We start from the raw sequence: 17545 nt of genomic DNA, 5'->3' as shown, positions 1-17545 counted from the left end.
CACCACGAGCAATGTAGGCCGCTGCTGCTCTATCGCTGGTAATTAACAAGAGGGAAGGGAGCGGTACATTGTTGTGTGTGCACAATACAAACAATCCTCGATAACAGCATGACTAAAACACACACGCATTTGTAAAAACAGTATATGTGTTCAAATGCACACATTCAGGCAACCTTGCACCTTGTGTTAGACTGAAAGAATGGAGCGCCTCTTTGCACTAAGCCCAGACTTGAAGGCTGCTCAGTAGAAATCCTCTCACCTCAATACAATTCCTCAGTGGGGGCATATGCCATGAACAGAGCAGCTAAGACCAAACAGAAAACCAAAGACAGAGTGGAGACAGCTGAGAGAGAAGAAGAGGAGAGGGGGGTGCAGGGAAACAGAGAGCAGAGCAGAACAGAGAGGGAGGGTGAGTGCAGAGAAAGGGAGAGAGCAGAATGGAATAAATTGAAGCTGATCTGGTGCTCTGCATTCTGAGGAGGCTGGATTTGCATATCTGTGCAGCGGTGCAGAGGGAGAAATGTGTCGGTGCTGACAGCAAGCTGAATATCTTAAACCTCCGCTGACACCCCTGCAGGCACTCTCTCCTCACAAACACTGATACACAGTGGAGGGAACACACACACACACACACACACACACACACACACACACACACACACAAGATTTAAGGTCAGGAGATGGGAAGCTTTGTGCATTGCTTTGTTCCTGCACAGTCATGTACAGTAGTGCTTGTTGTTTAGCCGTCAGCTTGAGACTTGTCCTCAGGGGAGCGGAGCCCCTGAGGCCGCCATCTCTGCTGCCACTCAGCAACATAACTATTCATATGTGCACATGCATGTATATGAAGGGGTATGTATGCAATCGAGCACAAGATATCAGGAAAGGAAACTAGACACACATTATCTCCATTTGTACCGTATAGCTTGGTTGATAAATGCTGTATAACATTACTTTCGGACTCAACGGCTACACACCTCACGTTTTACTGGGCAATGAGCCGTATGAAAATCAGATTGTTCTACTGTGAGAAGGTAAACCTGATAAAACCAATTTAGAGCAGCAATCACAGTCTGGAGAAAACCGGGAATCTTCTTTCACTCTACCGTGTACATACGATACCTTCAGGAATACACATGCGGCAGTAAGCAATGGGGGATTTCCCTTATTCAAACCAGACGAACACATAAAGAACAGGATCACTGGAATCTTGCATACAGCTACATTTTTGGGGCTCGACAGCGAACAATAAATTGAGTTACCGGTGGAAAATTTAGAGTCTTGACATTTAGAAATGGTCTCTGTTAAAGGTTAAATAGTTTGACATTTTGGGAAATATGCTTGCTATCTTACCGAGAGTTAGATGATAAGATCAATACTATTCTCTTATCTGTATGGTGGATAAATCACTAAAGCATGTTAGCATAGCTTAGCATAGAATACATTTTAGGGATACATTGTTTTAAGGACAGCCTGGCTCCATCCAAGGGTAACAACCAAGCACAAGCTCACTGATGACACATTATATTCTGCTTATTCTGTACACATACTGTAAATTGCTGAAAAGTGGTTTGACGGGATGTAACATATCATTTTGTGAAACTCTTGACTATTTTGGTTACATTCTCATTTTGCCTCTTGAATTAGTTCCTTCCTGGAGTCCCAGTGGGGTACCTATGGAAACATCATGAAGACACAACTCCAGGAAGTCACAGGGCTCAGAGAGAATACAAAGTGAAAACAGGTGAAGCTGCTAGCCTGGCACTTCCCAGGGGTTGGAAAACCTGCTTGCGAGCACCTCATTAACTCACTGTTTATCAGCTTATATCCATTTTTTTGATCTGACCAAAAGCAGAGTGTAAAAAGAGCAAGTTGCTGTTTCACCAGGGTTACATGTCTGGGAGCAGTGACCTTTTGTTTTTAAATTGTAGGAGGACTTTGTCGCCTTTGATTACAGCCCGACTGGATTCCCAGAGTCAGCCTTTATGCTAAGCTAAGCTAATCAGCCTTCATGGTATTGATCATTTCGTCTGACTCCTGGCAAAAAAAAGTGAGAAACAGATCGCCAACAATGTAAAAAACATTCTTCTGCAGAAAGCTGCATTCTTGAGCTGTGCCCATTGTGGAAACTATATACTATAATTATTTCACCAGTGGAAACTTGGCATTCAGAGAATTCCTCTGTTGAACATGTACAATAATTTTGGATCGCGGTGAATCCAACAAAGTGTGGCTTCATTTATGGATCTCCAATTTCTGTCCTGCTTGATTGTGATTTATCCGACCGACTGCAGCAGCCGAGAACAACACAAACAAACCGAGCAGCAACTGAAGAGAGAGAACAACACAATAGATCCTCTGCATCGATTGCGGAGCACTCTCAGAAAAATAACAGAAGATAATGCACCTTGCTAAATAATTTAGTAAACACTGATACAGGAATAGTATTTTTGGAATATGCACAAACGTACTGTACCTAGGCTTAACACATTTGACATTTTTGTGTAATTCAACGGGACTGTTTCTTTCTGCAGGGCCCTTTCATGGGATTAAATGACATCTACACAAAGCTAGCATGGGGTCTTTGCAGTCTGCTTCAAGTCTTTCAATCATTTACGATCCTCAGTGGGTGAGAAGAACAAAACCTCTGCCTCACACGTCTTCCACAAGACATGTGACGGGGATGAATCTGTCTTTTTGACAGTCACTTTCAAAGACGCTACACTTTGCCAGACTATCTTCATGCTGTTTATCATAAAAGCCCAGAGGGGGAATTAATTTGGCAAGTTGCGTTCTTGCACTGGAATCAACAAGAATCGGAGGGGAAGGCCTTTTATTTGCTTGACATTGTCTAATAGCCGCCATCATTTCAGATAAATCTTACACTCCTCGAGGATTTATCCATCTGCGTGCTCCATGTGGTGCAGCACAGCTCAAACAGGGAGAGAAGAGTACAAACACTGCCAGGGCTAGTGTCTCCACTCCCACTGCACATAATTCTTACTACTTTGGATGAAAGCCTGCGCCAAATGGTGTGTGTTTGTGTGTGGGTGAGAGCTGCAGTCCTGACAAAAATAATAACAGCTGTGGCTTTAAAAGTGACCGACCTTCTGCTACAAATATTTTAGCACCAAGTTTGTTCCTGCTTTTCAGGTTCTTACTCGAGTGCCCACAGCTAACACTAGGACCAGCAAATATCAGAGGAATCTCTTGGGGCTGGTTAAGTAGCTCATTAAGCTCAAGGTTAAGTTAGCTCAAGGTTATGTTTGGGTCTCTACAGGCTGTGGAGTGAGAGGAGGAAAAACGCTGATGGGCCTGTCAAATGTCAGAATGAAGCCCGTCTGCTGATGTGTGAGAAATAGTGAGAGGAAAAATGGGAATCTGTGAGAAAGAGTGTATGTATGACAAAGTGTAAGTGCATGCAGGGAGGGGGTGAGTGGAAGCAAAGGAAGCGGTAACACAGTGGACACGCTCCTTGGCATGCCAGAGGCACGATGACATTGATCCAGCAGAGCTCTCTCCATCAGTCTCCTTGACAGAGGTAACTGGATTGTTCATAAAAATGGAAATTGAGCCGTGTTATTCACATGCGCACAGGCAGACACTCGGCTGCAGATGAATTCATCCCAAAATAAATGTAACCGCACATGGAAGTGCACGGATGAGGTGTGCAGCTTGACAAAAAGCATGTGCACATATATACAATTCATTAAAATCATGGCTATAACGACCTCCAACAGTTCAGGAAAACCTATCGTGTTATTGGAACATAAATGCACGTATACAAACACTTCCTCCATCAGTGGAAGCTCTCTGTTGTCGAGGCAAAGAAACACTTCAAACAGATGCCGAGCAAATAAGCAGAGGCAGCTGGGGGGAAGGGGGTACAGGGTGAAGGAAGTAAAGCCCTTTCCTGATTAACAGTTTGCTGTCACGTGGATCATGATAATACTTGAAGAGGCTAACATTTCAATAGAGCATGGGTGGCTGTGGAGGTGGGTGGGGTTGATAATTACGGCAAATATGCCACAACATGCAATTAGATCTCTTATATGCATCGTTTGTCAGCTTAGCAGTGTTCTGTGTCACACGCTAATTACCCACAGCCACTGTAGACATGTGACAAACTCTCGCAGCACAGACATGGAGTATGCCGCAGCCCTTTTCATCACTATTTCAAAAGCTGTGGCAGGCATGGGTTACATATTCATGTTTATTTTATCAGTACAGCGGATGATGATGAGACTTTAGTTGCAGGATTCGTTGTAAATGCATTCAATGCTTGACTCCTTTTTTACTGTTTCATCAATGTACACAAACTTAGAAGTCATCCCCTCTAAAAATAGCTTGATACTTAATCAATTTAGCTCACCCGCTGTTTGTCTCCGTCAGCAATGAAGCAGGCTTAGCTGTATAGCAGCAGATGCTATTGATTTTTCTGGAGAGTGGGGGTGGGGCGGTGCAAGGGAGGTACGGCTAATGATGGAGATTTTCAGAATGACTCCATGCTTTTACAGGGAGTCATGTTAATGGTGGCTCCAGTCTGGTGAGTGGAACACGGTGTAACCTTCAGGAAAGAAGAGGCATTGAGACGGGCAGCATCGTACAAGCAGGGTTATAATAATTAGTGCTGGATATTCCAATCTTGTCTCCGTCTATGCTGAGCGTGAGCGGGCACCGATATTTACTTCACAGTGCTAAAAGGACGCACTGTTGTCTGCCTCTGGACATACTGATGCAGTTTGTGACAGGAGAACAGAATCAAAGAGATTATTACAAATTCAGAAAGGGGCATGTGGTTTACCAAAAAATAGTTTTTAGAGTCATATTTTTGATTTTGTTTAATGCACATTAAACAGTACGAGAAAAAAAAAAATCACAAAAGCCTGAGAGTTACTAACAGAACAGGCAAATTGATCTTTTGACACAACTAAAATAATGTCGGGGACAAAAACTTTTGTGAATATATAAATAGAAGGGCAAACTGTTTCTTCTTGACTCGACATCCTGCCTCAAAGCTCAACAATTAACTGAGATGAAAACAGACGTCAGTGTAGGACAATGTGTTGAGAGGGAGGTGTGGCTGCAATTGTAAATATGTCACATTTGTGATCTAGTCGGCTGAATTTTTATGTAAATACAATTCAAGTCCATGTCCGTCACAAAATCATTTCCGCTCGGCTGCACTGGGAGTGATTTGATTATGTCCAACAATGACAAGTGGCCAAGGAAACATTTTACTCGCAGTGTGGCTCTAATCCAACATTTGGATATATTTAACATTCCGACAACTAATGGACATCTGTGGGAAGAATTCGTTCATGATCTTCAGTGCTGTCAGCAGTTTCATTTAAATAGTAGCTGTCAAAAGAAGACCTCACAAAATACTAACAGTAGTTTACACAAAAGCATCACAAATGACCATTACAGGAGACTGAATTGAACAAGTTCCCATCAAGACTAAAACAGAATTTCTCAAAATGTCAAAACATTCTACTACAGAAAGCTGCATGTCTGAGCTCTGCCAACTGTGGAAACTGTACACTGTCATTAATTCACCAGTGGAAACTCAGAGAAACTCTCTTTTAACAGTGTACAATGATGGTGGACCGCTGTGAATCCAACCACGTATGGCTTGGTTTACGGATCATTGATTTCTGGTAAAACCAAAAGTGAAACGTCCTTGTGTTTCTTTGAACATAGAGACAGTATTAGACTACAGTATCTAGTCAACACTAAACAAATAAAACATGTAATCATATCTAGGAACACACATGAATTGTACAATAAGACTGCAAAAAGAGATTGTATTATTTTTACAGATAAATACTCAAACTAAACCTTGTAAATACCTTGTATGTTTGGTAAATAGTTCACAATTTGACATTTTTACATCGGACTACCTCAAAACCACCACGTACAGCAGACTAATAATTTTTGATTTATTTCTTAAGTAAAGCCAGTGTTTAAAATCTACAGTGCTGGTTCTTCAATTGCAAGCAGATTAATTTGCTGAATCTCTGTTACTGTTCTGGTGTGACGGACATATTAACTTACACTCAGCAGCTCAGTTTAACTTCAACAGCATAGCGCTGGAACAGGGGTGACAATTAGTTTGTCCACCTGGGTGTCGTATTTCCATGACTGCTGAGCAATAAATACTCGGGACAACTGCAGAGTCATTTGACCCATGAGTGAATGCTGAATGTCTGCTCTCCCACTGAAGACAAAGGCCAGATGTTAGTGGGTGTTAGTGACTTTTTTTCATGTGTAAAAAGGGGATTAGTCAAGAAAATATGCAAACCAAAGCAAGACTTCGGCAAGCTGTAATTCAAACCATCTTTAGGCTCGGCTTTACCATTTTTACATCTATAAATTACCACTCTGTTGTCTCTGTAGGAACACTTAATCATATTTAGATAAATAAATAAATGTAGGTCATCAAGCGCAACTGATTCCAAAGCAATAATATCTATATAACAACAAACTCCTTGTTCCTGGTCTCTTACATTCAGTATTTTATTCACAAGCATTAACCTACATGAAAATTGATCTGCTCCCTGTTGTAAACAATATAGCAGTATCACTGTGTGCTTTTCTTTAGATAACTATCAACTGTATCTCGGTTAAGTGTCCCTAATCCATAGCAGTGTTGTGGGGCTCGATGAAAGGAGAGAAAGGAGCCACCAGCAGGGTTTCAGCCTACAGATCTGCATGTAAAGTGGGTCAGCAATGCTCCTGGAGAGCTTAACAAGCTGCTGGAGGAAAAAGGCACTGTACTTGATAATTAGCCAGGGGAAGAAGGCAATGTTTGAGGGAGTGGGGATTCAAGGAAGAGGTTCAGATGGAAGAATATGTGGGTGTGAGGCTGGACGGATTTTACTCTATCCTCTCTGTATATGTGCTAACGTGTAGTGTTCTCTCTCTGCTTCAATTGTTTCATTGCTATTTTTTTTTATTATGTTTGTGGGTGTTATATTGTATTTTACACTTCCCTGTTTGGCTGTATTAATCTTGTACCTTGCACAAATCTCATCTGCCTTCTGACATCAATAAAGTTTCACTTCCACCTTCAGTTCTTTGCCATCTATCTGAACTGTTGAGCTCGGACTTTTAAATCTCACACTTTCAAGGCTTCTCTGTGGACTCTCACTTCTGTCGGAGTTGCACTGTGTGCTGAATGTGGCATTGTTTCACATTTGTTTTGAAATAATTAGGCCATGAAGAGAAGGTGGGAGATTTCACAGAAGCAAAGTGTTTCTGGCTGATTCTGACCTTTTCAGGCAGCACAGCCGTTTGATGTGAGCACAGCGAGAGCAGTGGAGAAGGAAACGGTTTGAGAGGCAATCTTTTTCATGTTCGCTATGGTAATTCTTCTTTTATTCTCTAAACTGAGGTCTATTCCTTCCTCTAAATTGGCTGGTTTTCCCCTCATTTCTGGCTGACAGTGAAAGAACGGCGGCAGTAGAGGACACACTTTTGGTTTACAAGTGAGATCCAAGACTTAAACTAAGAAGAATGATTATAGAAGACAAACAGCAATATTAAGTCTAATTTTCAGTTGTCAAGGGAGTTTAGTGATAACTTCCCATACCCTGACAGGCTTTCTGTAACTCATTAGAAGTCAAAATAAAAAATGGGTAACATTTATAATAAAGTGCTTTTAGTAAGTTTTCATAATAAGGTAAATAGAGTTCTACAGGGAAACCCGGAAAGTAGCATCGTGCTGGTTCCTTCCAAAAAAAAAGTCTGTGGGACAAAAACTGCTTAAACTGGATTTTGGATTATTTTCTAGGATATTCACACTTTTGCTTAACAAGATAATATTCTCAGATGAACACCACTTTTATGATTTATTTTTCAGATGCTAAAAGCTAATGTCTGACTAATAACAAACTACATGACAGTCACATGAAGCAAGAACAATTCCTGAGTAAGGATCATAAAATCCTTTTTTATGCACTTCTTAACATCTTTTTTTTTTTTTTTTTTTTAAAGATTTTTCTTTTTGTCTTTTGTCTTTATTGGATATCGGAGGAGCAGAAGGTTGGAATTGGAACCGGGTTTAAGCCAGTACAGCACGTTTCTTAGAAGTGCTGAATTTAGCATGCGCTGATTGATTCATCATGATCACTGTACTTATGTAATTCCTTAACATTTGAATGGTGTTTTTATCATTCCTCTAACAACCAGCAAATATGGATGACAAAAAATCAATTATCTTACATAAATAATCAATTAATTGTTAATAGTAAAAACCCTGATTTCATTTGTCAAATGCTTTGAAAAGGACACCTAAAGGTCTAGTTTACAGATTATTTTCAAGGTTGCACAAGACGCACACATATACCTATACATATACATATACACATATATGGTATATACATAAATATACATATATATATATGTGTTTGTGTGTGTGTGTCCTTTCCTCAAAGCTCAGGTGCTCTCAGGCGAAGAGTGAAGAGGGTTAGGTGAGGCAGACAGAGAGAGTGAGATAAAGACTTAAGAGCTCATACAGTGAATAGCTACAGAGCGAGCTGAACCGAGAGGAGGAAGTCGCCGTCACTTCTATCCTCGCTGCTGGAGGCTTAAGAGACTGCAGAGCCTCTGTTTCTCCTCTGAGTCAATTCAAGAGTCCCGTCTTTCATTTTCTGACAGGCTTATTTGCTTCCACTATCCTCAAGCTATACATAGATTATTGTTTGGCTACTGATACTATAAATCCCAAACATCCAGCACGTGTATTTTGAAGAGCTGTTACTTCCGGATGATCAATCCAGTTGATTGACAGTAAAATTAGTATTTTGATAACAGGTATTTGAACTGATGACTCGGACATTTGGGGAGATCTCAGGATCTTCATAGGGTTGAGCAAGTACTCGACTGAAACGAATAGCCGATGCAGAAAATGAGCTTTTTACCAGTCATCCAAGTAAAATGTGTAAATGGAAACAGTTATACATAACAGCCCCTACATCATCAAAATCCAGCATTATTCCCTGAGAAATTAACAAAAAAACAACCAACTGCATCTTTTCCTGGACCTTATCCAGCTTCTAAAAGTTAATGGGAGCTGCTGTGGATCGAGAACCAGCCTCCATTCAATTCTTGTGTAAACCTGTTCAGTAGTTCTAGTGTAACACTGCCGACAAACCAAGGCACCAACCAACCAACTGGGGATGTTAATGATTGATGATTAACTGATTAAAACCAACCATACAACCAACAAATCACCCAGCAAACAAATGGACACAGGTAAAACCAATCCTTCCCTGACAGAGGTAATTACCAACTTCCTGTTAGTTGCAGCCACTTACAGTTGAAGCTCTGATCAGGCATGGATACAGATCATTTAGCTGGTTGACAGTTACAGGTAACGCTCCAGGATACTGTCATGGTCATTTTTCACTGTTTTCTAATGTTTTATAGATGACACAAATATAAAGAAATGTACTTTATTCTTATCACAGTTTAAGCATATCTAATTGTATCTCATCGGTAATTTGATATCATTGTTAATATCACTGAACCAGAGCATTTTTTCCACCACATGTTTAAATAAAGAATTTAAGTAAAATCTGTGGATGAATCAACAGCAAAAATAATTGTTATTTGCAGCGCTCATATGTAAGATTAATTTCAGGCTAATCATTTGTTGTTTCTTTGTTTAACTGTATTTATGTGTACAAATTTAAGGTCTTTCACCATATTGTTCCAAAGACTGCTGCTCCATCTTAGCAAACACAGACACAGAAATAGGAAACTACCCAGTGGGAGAGGAGCAGGTGATCTTACGTGAAAAATCACATGTGAAAAGCATTCTTGAGTGGTGTGCAACTCAAACAGACCAATTTTACAATCAAATCTGTGCTGACAAGGGTAAAAACATTATTACTGCTATTATTACTATTATTGGCTGCTGCTGATGTAGGAGCTGGATGAATGCAGTAAAAGAAACGATTCTATTGTGCTTGAACTATCAGTTGTGGTTTTCTATGTTTCTTTCTTGTTGCTTGGTGTTTTAAAAATAAAGAATATCTTTGACAGCTGGTTAAGTCTCTCCGCCTGCTTAATGAAGCTGACCTGAGGGTCAGACAGATTTTCTGAGTCCGATCAGCTGTTTTGCATGGTTATGGTTCATATCATGCTGAGCCAAACTGCCGTCGACCTTTGAACTGACTGTCTCATGTGCTGTTGGCAGTATTTTGAATTTAACTGTGCTGTCATAATACTGGAAAACAAAAAGCAGAGCAACATGAATACAGCAACATAAAATGAATGGAGTCTTTTTTAACCTGCTTTGAACAAAATGCTCAAAACAACAGAGAACATGTCCATGATGTTTTTGTACATATTCTCAACTAGACCAGACTGAGAGCCAAATAATAAATATTGATGAACCAAGTGATCTTTTTTAGTTAAATATGATTAAACAGTTTAAAGTTTGGTTGATAAATCCTCAGAAAAATGTGCTTGTTAAAAAAATGCTTGTTACCACATCCAAATACCCAACGCACCGTTGTCAGATAACTTGATTTCTCAAACCAACAATCCAAAACCAGCAAACCACAGAGGTGTCGACGTTGCGTCTGTACCAAATGTTTCATATCACGTTCACATGTCATGCTTGTTAGCTGACCGTCAAATTCACCTCAACACAAGCCAACGTCCAATTGTAAAGTATCTGTGGTTTGGTGGAAATGTATGTAAATAACATTTATCCTGGCACTTGGGTTGCAATCTCACATATGAAACGGTGAGAACAACAAATGTTTAGATGACTAATCAATCATCACAAAAAATTGCCTAAATAATCACTCAATAGGCATATAGTTGTAGTCCGTCTTCCTGTTATCTAAAAGGACTGCTTAATGTATATTTCATAAGATACACAGAATCCATTGTCTTTTTGTCTATTTCTATAAAAAACAAACAAGTTGAGAGAAGTTTGCAAAAGAAGGAGGAAGTAGTAAAATCATTTTGTTGGTAAATTAATAATTTCCCTGTTACACTCAAATTCAACACATTGGACGTTAAAGACAGAGTGAAATTATTGGAGTTATTTTGTTTTGGAATTCTTTGAATCCCCTTCTACAATTCTTAAGAGTTTGTTTTTCATCCCTGATTATATACTTGAGCATCGACCAAGAAGAATTATGTCTTTGGCTGTGAAACAGAAACATTCTCAGCACACACACAGTGTTTAGCATTCTTTGTGGTTTATCTAGCGACGGCGGATTGTAAAGCTCCCTCTCATAATCTGCATTTCCCATCTGACAGGTTTGTGTGCTGTTTACTCAGACTGTGTGTGACAGTATACGGCACACAGAGGTAACATCAGCACTTCCAGCCAGCAGCTTTCATGGACACATCATCCCTGGTGCACTGTAGTGACAGCTACAGCCATCATATCTCAACTCAGCTGTACGTTATATCTATCTTTAAGCTCTATGCGTGCACCATCAAATCACAGGAACATGTCTTTTCATACCATTATCTGTACACGTTTTAATAATAAATAACAGCTCATAAAAGCTCATTCACTCCACAGAACAGAAATTAAAGATAGCCTGTAAAACACCACAGGGAACGAAAACAACAGTCTTTTATGGAACAAAACTGATGTAGATCAGGCAAAAGAGGCTTAAAGTCAAGTATAACCATATGCCGGTTGTATCATTATGGTTTTATTTTGTTGTTCCTTCACAAAAGGGTAATCTTAATCCCTCTCATCACACACAATCCACTGTCAACCCACAGGCTACCGCTAAAACAAACATATAGCCTCTTTACCCTTTCCCCCTCTGTCGCCCCCTCCTCTCCATAGATGTTTGAATTCATCCAACACAAACAACCCATTCACCCCGACCACTTCATTCCATCTCTCCCATTAAGCACTGGAAACAAAGGAAACAGAACTATGTCGGATGAGATGAGTCGAATCAACCGAAATAAGGAGACTCTTCAGTCAGCCAGAAGGGAGACCCTACAGGGTGCCGCAGTGCTCCTCCACTAATTGATGAATATCGGGTTTTGAAAATCACAACAGACATTAGAAAAGTACAAAAGACAAACTAGAAATAGCTGTGAATACATAAAAAACGTATAAAACACCAGGGATAGCCGAGCGGCGGGGGATGCAATAAGGTCTGCAGAGATGATTTGATACCGTTTCTTGTCACTTCCTTTAATTGGACACTTGAGAAAAGGTGTCTTTCACTTTAATGGAGAAGGTGATATTTATATCTCTAACAATCAAGGGCAATGATTACATGCCATCTTTGTCTTACAGAAGACTTGAGTCCTTTATTCTAGACTGTTTAAACTGAGACCTGATTCATATAGATGACATTAAGAAAATCTTTTGACTGTAATGTGAGTATCTGAATTTGGTATTCGAATGAACAGGACTTCCTCAACGTTCCATTGATGACATAGAATGACAACACTCTGCTTCTTCAGAAGTAATATGATTGAATGCTTTGGATAGACGTGCCAGTCAGATGCTGTGAAACACTGTTAAAACAGGCTTGAAAATGGGTCAGGGGTGAAAAAGGTGAGAAGGATACAACCCCTCTCGGGGGGTCTGGGGGCATGCTCCCCAAATTTTGAATACTTCATATTCAAAAGCATCAATCTGATGCATTTTGAGAGAAAAATCAAGCAGAATTACAAGACAGTATGAATGTATAATAAAGTATCTATCTATACATGGTCATGTTATGCTACATAAGAAATGAGACTATCTAGGCTATCGAAATCCAAGACGTCGATGTGCCAGCTATTGCGTGAGATGGGCGGAGGTGTTGATGACGTGCTGTTGTGTGACCCACAGCCGGAGAGTTTTAAAACCAAAAAACAGCTGATCACAGCAGTCAGTCTATCACTTCATCTGCGGACATCAAGATAAGCAACTGGAAAGCCGTTGAGATCTGGGAGATGCTAGCGTCTCCGGCTAGAGTCTTACAGAGGCTCTCTTAAGGCACTCTAGTAGCGGCAAGCTACGAACGGTCACTACTTTCAAATTAAAAGCCCCCTGCTAAGAACCCAGTTCTAAACTCTAATGGGGTGCAATGTAAAGCTCTCATTTTGAAGACAAATTCATTGTCTCTCTGACAGAGAATGCAGCATACTTTACATTCAAGTTTATGAACAAATATCCCCAATAACTGAACAGTAGCCCTCAAAACTTCCTATGTATTCTTACATTTTGAGTGTACTTTTAAATTTGGGGTATCAGGAAAATAAAAATGCACAGATATAGTTTTAATGATGTTCATCTCTCAGGGTTCAGGGTGCCAAGGTTTCAACTTTAAATAAAAAAATCAACTGCAATGAGCATACAATGTTCAACACACCTAAAGGACATTTTGAGGCCATAAAACAAATAATTAGGGCTCCAGGGTGAAACTATTTTAGTCACACATGCACCCAAATATCTGTCAAGTGCCACTAATAAACATGTTCATTGGCAGCACCAGCACACCTGAGATTTTGAGGCAATTAAGGAATAAAGATCATTGCAATTTCTTGTTGAATACAGTTTCAATGAAGAAAAACATGTATTTCCACTTCTTTTCCTGTAATAATTATAATCATTTCTATTATGGGTTGTGAATCATGACCTTTAAAAAGAAAAGCTAGATTGAAGCGTGGATTTTGAGAATTGTGACACCCGTAGAAAGCCTGTTCACATGAGTACTGACATCTGATAAGATCACGACAACCAAATAAGATTGGAAAATTGAAGAGATTTGTTAGATTTTAATGGGCTTGAAGTGCCGCTTACATCGGTCTGCACCTCTCTATGGATGCATTATCAAAATTAGACACCAATCAACTAAACCACAGCAGCTCTTAGAAGGCATAAATAAGTATTTACAATCGGTGAGTGAGTGGGATGCTCAATGATTCATCAAGCTGGCAACTTTTTATGGGCAAATCACGATTCTAAGTTGGAGCAACGGTTTAAAGAGGAGATTTAAGCCTGTATGTATGCATTTACAGTTCAAATAGATGAGATAAAACCAACTGGGAACACAATGATTTGAAATTTCTCCCACTAAAAAATAGATCTATGAAGCTCAAGAATACATCTTGTACTCATCTGAGAGCTGGAGCGTGCAGAACAGCGCTATTAGATTTTTTTGTGTCTAGCCAGCGAGCACACAGAGCCAGCTCTGCAGAGTGAGCCACTTACAGTTGCTCAATAATCCATTTACTTGCCTCTGCTATTGGCGTGACTGTAATTTCAATCACACGGACAGTAGGGAGATAAGTGGGGAGCTGCCGACTGAAAGCTGCCTGATGGTGACATGGGCTGAAATCGAGTAATGGCTTCTTGCTCGTTGCCTTAATCAAGAGTCATCTGGTCCACTACAGAGATTGGAAAGGGAGAGGTAAAGGACAAGATGATAGTTCTTTTGCAAGGCTTCAGATTTAGTCATTTCTGTTTTGCTCATTTGACTCACAAGGTCTGGTCATATTTATACACTGACACCGTGTGTGCAATGATGTAGCCACTCTCCGAGAAAATTGTCCCCGTGCCAAAGTGAGCCATATTACCATATCACCATCTTTCCAGGCAGCTTCTTTTCCCCACAAACCATTACTTGCCGCCTCGCCTCATTAGCATTGCAAATAGGACCTAAAGCAAGAACAGTGATGGCAGCAGCAGAGGAAATAGGACAGAATTAACAAATTATGTAAGAAGCGTGGAGAGAACGGAAGGAACAGAGTGTAGCAACAAGGAGGTGGGTGATGAGGAGGAGGTGGCAAGAGCATATTACAAATCTGATTATACCTTAAACTTGACATTCTTCGACGACATCCACTTCTACTAGTGTCAATTCACAGAACTTATATGCGCTGCCCTCTTTCTGACAAGCAAAGCTCCAGTGTTTACAGTAATACAGGCAATATTCTAGTCGTCTATTTGACTGTGTAGGCTTATTTTCAAGAACCAGCAACAACTCTCGGGTACTGGAGAATTCAATCTAGCTGCACTTGCTTGTTTTCTTCACTGCTGAAGTCAGAAAAGCCTCAGCCTTCATGTGTCAGACAGCTTAGATCCTCAGCTCAGATATAAAGGCTTGTTTAGCTACAGTACAATAAAAAATTGAATAGTATGTTCCCCTTTGGGCCAAACCGTTATTGTAGTTGACGGAAATAATCCATATAGCAGATAAAAAATTAAAGGACTTCTATATTTTCCAAGAACATATTAAACATTTCTATTTGATGCATCATTTAGGAGCAGAAGGTAGTCAACCTTTGGAGAGTGACGCTCAGTTCAAAAATCATTTTATTAATATCAGTGCTCACATCAACCTCAATGTTTCACATGTTTAATGTGTTTCCAAGCTTTTCGGTGGAAAACTGTCATTAAGTTGGGTATCGTTGCCTCACTTAATGGTTCTGATCTAATGTATAATGTTGTTCAGCTTCATTACTTAAAGTGAAACTCTTGCCAAAATGCAACTTGTGCTGTTTTTTGAATGTGTGTAAGTCAAACCTTTGTGTAAAAGCATAATTACGATGAAAGTGGCACTTTTAAGATTTACCGTATTTTCGTTTTCGGGTCAAACTCATATTAAATGGGAGTGCTAGGGGCAAATTGGTGATAGTGATCAAAATCGCTACTTTTAAAACACTCGGCTCGACACAACATGGAACTATCACCAGGGTCTCTACACATGAACTCGAGCATTGAGAACATTGTTTGTGTACACAGAGTTTACTAAAAAGAACGTTTTTTGAACAACTCGCCTTAGCAGTAACTTGTTCCGCTAGCCGCTGACATTGCAGCCAGGAAGTAACGATCTCAGAATGCCACATAACATGGATGAGAGTTAAGGTGGGCCGCTACTGTCTTCCGGAAACAACTATCCACGCGATATCTCACGTGACTTTTCCAGCTTTTGATTTTAGGATTGTTTCTTATATGAGGCTCCTTTTTCAACTTCAAGGTCATTGTTTTTCGCTAACAACAAAGCAATGAATTATCCTTGCATTTATATGGAACTAAGCTGTAGGAGCGGTCCACGTTGACTGTCCTGCATGTTACATGGCATTCAGAAATCAACACATCTCACTGGCAGGACGGCAGCTAGCGGAAGAAACATCTGCTAAAGTGAGTTGTCCAAAAACTTTCTTTTTAGTAAACTCTGTGTACACAATGTTTTCAATGCTCTTGTTCATGTTAAGAGACCCTGGTGATACTATGAGCAAAGTTTCATGTTGTGTCAAGCCTTCTTAGTGTTTTAGAAAAATTGCGATTTTGATGCCATCACTAATTTGCGTCTTGCACTCCCATTTAAAATGAGTTTGACCCAAAAATGAAAGTACAGTAAATCTTAAAAGTGCCTGGTTTGTAGTAATCATGGTTTTACACAAAGGTTTGACTCAGGTACATTCAGAGAAAAAGCCTAGCTTGCCTTTTGGCTAGAGTTTCACTTTAAAGCAATATTTTGTTGAATAGCAAAGTATATTCAACGACTGAAAATGGCTTTACTTTTACTTTAATTACTTTCAAGAATTCTGCAGTTAAACACCACTGAAGTACATGACGCTAACCATCGATACAATGGTCAAGTTGTAAAAAGAATGGTTCAATGTTTAGTATATACATGTTTATGTCATTTTTGTTGCATCTGAGTTGAATAAGATGATCAAGAACTATGATTACCTTATCTTAGCATAAAGACTGGAAGCAGTGGGAAATAGCTGGTGTATCTGATATCGCTGTTTCTAGAACATTATAATTAGTTTTGTTCACAGACCACCACTAAACCCGATAATAGCGTTGTGCAGATGTCATAGTTTTGTGACTCTTGCTGGTGTTGAATACCAAATTTGGTTTAAAGAACAAAAATAGTTGGTTAAGTTTAGGGAGCTAAAATTCCTGGTTAGGTTTAGGAAAACATATTTGGGTTTAAAAAGTTAAAGTGAGAGCAATAATTAATTAGTGAGCTTTCGAACTGATTTTGTAAAGAGCAAGGCTGTTTCATCCTTGTTCTAGCATTTTCGTTAAGCTAAGCTAATCAGTTCCTTGCTTTATTGTTAGCCTATCATCATGAAAGTCGTATTGATGTTTTCATATAATTCACTGCAAAAAAGTGAGTAAGCATATTTTCTATTTCATTAAGATTATTGGTATAACCTGGTGATGTATGACCTGTCATCTCATCATATCATCTTATCTCACTATATTCCAAGATCTAATTTAAATAAATAAATAAGAACAATGACCAAATGTAAAAAACATCAGAGCCTACAAAACACTAGATTCCATTCAGTCTTGTTTTATGGTTTTAAATAGGCTGCCATTCTGATCAAAGCCCTGTGAACTGCAATCTTGAATGAGCTACACTACAGGGGAACAGTGTTGGCAGCACTGGAATGAGACCATGTATCAGTGGGTAATGGACTCTGAGAAATGCTGTGCTGAAACGGTGAAGAGAAAGAGGCCAGAAGGAAGAAAAGGTCAGGCGGTGATGTAGGTGCCACTACTCATCATCTGGTAAAGTCAAGGTCAGGACCT

General features: G+C 39.7%; 1 protein-coding gene across 3 annotated transcripts in view; it reads right to left on the bottom strand.

The window, feature by feature from the left end:
- trip4 (thyroid hormone receptor interactor 4) overlaps window positions 1-17545 on the bottom strand; it is an 83102-nt gene that overhangs the window by 18767 nt on the left and 46790 nt on the right. The gene's annotated exons all lie outside the window — the stretch shown is intronic.

This window comes from Acanthopagrus latus, chromosome 4 (genome assembly GCF_904848185.1).
Source record: "Acanthopagrus latus isolate v.2019 chromosome 4, fAcaLat1.1, whole genome shotgun sequence".
NCBI classification, from domain to species: Eukaryota; Metazoa; Chordata; class Actinopteri; order Spariformes; family Sparidae; genus Acanthopagrus; species Acanthopagrus latus.
Note: the sequence above shows the minus strand (reverse complement) of the source record. Positions and strands in the feature narration are given on the sequence as shown.